Below are 4,053 nucleotides of genomic sequence, written 5' to 3'. Positions count from 1 at the left end.
GGGCAATTCAAAGTGCTTTACACAAAAACAATCAAAATAATAAAAGTTACAGTGCAGTACAGGAAATTAAACATTAGAAAGCAGTTAAAAACAGTCAACATAAATCACTAAAATAAGTTACATTGCAGTTTAAGAAACTAAATATTAAAGAGCAGTTAAAAACAGACAAAGCCCAGTTTATTATTGGCCTTATTGGCCAGAGCGTTTCCTGGAATCTGCGCTTCGCTCCGCAGCCTATGCTGTTGTTTCACTAGTATCAGCTGGTGCTCCTGCAGCAGTGTATACAGCAGGACGGTGTACTGTAAAAAGCACCAATGAAGGCTTCTAAACCAAGTACTACACAAACAGACATGTCCCAGCAGTAATGTGACCCAAAAAATGGATTGATGGATGGACGGATGGATGTTGTGATTAATTAAAGTTATGTGATGCAGAGAAAACACATTGCTTGAATATACTTGTAGCAGTCTGCTGGTAATGGCATCCTTAATTGGTAATCTAGTACACACTATGCAGTACATACTGATTGAGTTTGCAGTACGCGTAAACGCTAGAATGTGATTTCGAACACGCACAGATGGAGGACTGAAACTGCGGCTTCTAACGTGTCACAAACTGGGGGATAATTGTGTAGCCAATGTATTATGTACAGGAATATTAATCGCTTCCCTGTGACAAGAGGCTATTTTGCAGAGTCGTGGCTCTACTCAGGTCTAAGACGACTGTGATTGGTTTAAAGAAATGCCAATAAACCAGAGAGAGCACGGAAAGTCTGGCAATGCAGGACTACTTTTATTCCAAAAAATGTATCCTTGTTTTCATAAATATTAAATTAACGAAATTTGTATTTACATTATATATGTAAATCACTGCCCTGATATCTTGAGGTAAATATTTATGTAACATTTCTGAATTGCAATATTTCAAGAAGACTACACAATTTACTATGATGTATACGGTACCAGCCAAAAGTTTTGGTGATGTATCTTTTTAGTTGTGTATTTAATAGTCTCTTGTAACTTATCTTTGAAAGAATGCAGATTAAAAAGCCTTGTCTGTAATGGAAATCTTAAAACATACAAAAAATAATAGATCATAGAAGACAGTTTTGACATTGCCTTTGTTTAAAATTCTGCAAACGTATAATAATAATAAGCAATTGTTTGTTACAGTTTAGGTTTAGACCTGAAGAAATTGTCATTTCTTTGGTCCACAATAGACAGTGTGTGTTATGTCTTCAGTTGTTCAATACACATTGTGTGTGTGTGTGTGTGTGTGTGTGTAAGTGGTTGGCCATGTGATGTGTTGAAAACAAAATGCACAAAAGACAAAAGAAGATCCTCTTAAAGCTGAAATGTTCACATTTGGTCTGGAATGTAACAGGCCAGGGAAGAGTTTGACACTTCTATAAAATGTGCTGACACTAATAAGTTTTACCTCCAGGGAAGAACTCGGATATAAAGCTCAGCGAGACACAAACTAAGCACCAAACAATTGTTTTGCCCCATAGAGATTTACATTACATGACGTCACAACGTGAAAAAAACACACAAACACACATTCATGCTAAATTCCAGTCAGATGGAATAACAGCAAAAACATATTCATGGACCTTTGACTCAAAAGGATTATTATTTTCTTATTTTCCACAATCCTATTCAAATTGAGCTTCATGTGCGTGTGTCAGAAAAGAACTTGTCGATGTTTGAATCTCCCAATTTTCAGAGTGTAGGTAGAGAAAAAAAGAAAGAGGTTAGAGCAACTAAAGGGGTCAAAAGGATATAGACTTAGACGTCTCTTTATATGTGAACCAACACACTCTGTGTCATTGATTGAAACAGATTTCTCTGGATTTGAAGATTGTTGAAAACATTTGGGATGGGACTGATCTTATGAAATGGCGTATGTATGACACACCAAATTGTCTGTCATAATAGGAACGTTATAAAGAGGCATACTCGCTTTTTAGCGTGTATATCAGCGCCGTTTGGACTCCACTGACTCACGTTACCTTGCGATGAATCCGCGTTTATACCAGAGCAGTGCCAGCTGGCGTTGTTCTCCTGGATAAATGCAGCCTTTCACGCCCACACAGGTGTTTTCAGTTATTATGGCTGATTAGACTTCTGCTCAGGTTGAAGGTGGACAAGGGTGTGCTGGTAATTATGTATTGTATCACATGTGTCCAGCCCCAAAACAGTGCAACAAAGCAAACAGGAGAGATGTCAATCAGCACAGTTTTTACACGCCCACGCAGTCCTGAGAAGACGTCTGATCAACCAACATTATGGAAATCAACTGCGTGGGTCAATCATGGCTGTGCATGATCTCAAATGAAAGAAATGATCTTTGTAAAAAGATCAAAAGTTGATTTTGATTGTGCAGCTTAAGAATAAAAAGGAAGAAAAAAATTTAATGCAACTAGACAAAAAAAACAAAAAAAAGTAAACGAACACATTGATAATATCAATACCCAAAACAAGATGTGTAGTGTAAGAGAGCCGCCCACCCATAGTCAAGTTATGTCCAAGGTTTCCTGCCACTGTTTCTCCAAATGCTTGGCAGATTATTGGACTTCTGCAAATTATAGATTGTGGTCTAGACCTACCTGTCTGTAGAGTGTTTGTAATAACTTATGATTTGATACTAGAAATACAATTGAAGGAAGTTGATACTTTAGGTATTGTTGTTTAGCTATTGTAGGTAGTGTTTACTCTACTCGGAGGCCTTATCACGAGTCAAAACCAGTGAATACCAGCTGTCCTTCCGTGTGCTGCTGGGCTAGTCCATTCTAAAGTTTATTGATCTGTCACGTGTTCTCCCCTAAAACCAGCCAGGACCAAGTTGGACCTCCTGTTTCTTTGTAGTCATGTTGGTGCTAATTAGCCGTGTGTTAGCATGCTTTTGTCCATTGCTTTGGGTCCATGGTAAAGTGGTGTCATTTCCACAAGGTCCGTTCACTTCCACGTGAACCTTTGTTTCCAGAAGTTCAATCTTCTGAAGGAATTTGTAGTAATCAACCACGGACAATTGTGATTGGTTTAACCCTCCTGTGTCCTTGGGTCAAATTTCACCCCTTTTAAATATGTCTATATCAGAAATATCACTTTTTTAACAAAATCACCACAAAAAAAGAATTGATTACATGCAACGCTCTTTGCGTTTTGGTTGAAAATTGAAATGGTTTCACATCAGAATCCAAACTCATCCACTCAACATACTTTCAACAATAATTCATAATTTCTAGTTTATTACTCAAATATTAGGTGTAATTCTATACAAATGAGTGTTATTGACCATGGGTTCCAAAAAGTAAAACTAGTGGTAGTAAGATGGTGTTAGTGAAAAAAAAAGAAGCAATAAGTTGAAAATGTCAAATGTCGAAAAAAGGGTAAAAAAACAACAAAAAGGAGTGTAAAACTAATGATAGTAAGGTGGTGTTAGTGAATAAAAAATGCGTTGAAATGTAAGAAGTAAAAGAAAAAAAAAAAACACGGAGAGGCAAACAAAGGGTCAAAGGAACGTGCATGTGTTTCTCCCATCCTGGGATGCGCGGGGCCCTCCTCCTCCTGCAGCACTGTGGAGGAGGCTGGGAAAGCGAGACTAGGCGGGACAACAAGCTGGAAAAGTAATAAAACGTCTGAACACTGTTCAGAAAGCTGCCACACCTCAGCCGCTCATCTCTCTCTCAATGATGGAGGGATTTGAACTATGCTTTCCACAGCTCAACTCTCCTGCAGGAAGCAGAAGCGTTCTCACGCTGACACGGTGCCATTTACATCGGGCTCTGTTCATCTCTCTGCTCACTTGGACTTCAACTTGCTGGTCATCACTCCATCTCCCATTTAGGAGCCACTATTTCATCTGTGCAGAGAAATGATTGTGAGAGAACAAGTATTTAAAAAAAAACATTTGCATGAATATTGTCTTGATATTGAAATGCTTTTATGACAAGTGATGCTAGAAACAGTAATCAGTCTGTTGCTCTTTTTTTTTCTCCAGGCAGCTCCATACCCCCACCAACCTCCTCCTCCTCTCTCTGGCGGTCTCAGA

General features: G+C 38.5%; 1 pseudogene; it reads left to right on the top strand.

Moving 5' to 3' along the window:
- Positions 1-3,527: 3,527 nt before the first annotated feature.
- LOC116689861 (trace amine-associated receptor 13c-like) overlaps positions 3,528-4,053 on the top strand; it is a 1,293-nt pseudogene continuing 767 nt past the window's right edge.

The sequence above is a fragment of the Etheostoma spectabile genome, chromosome 5 (assembly GCF_008692095.1).
Source record: "Etheostoma spectabile isolate EspeVRDwgs_2016 chromosome 5, UIUC_Espe_1.0, whole genome shotgun sequence".
NCBI classification, from domain to species: domain Eukaryota; kingdom Metazoa; phylum Chordata; class Actinopteri; order Perciformes; family Percidae; genus Etheostoma; species Etheostoma spectabile.
The sequence above is the reverse complement of the archived record's forward strand: the minus strand, read 5'-3'. Positions and strand labels throughout refer to the sequence as shown.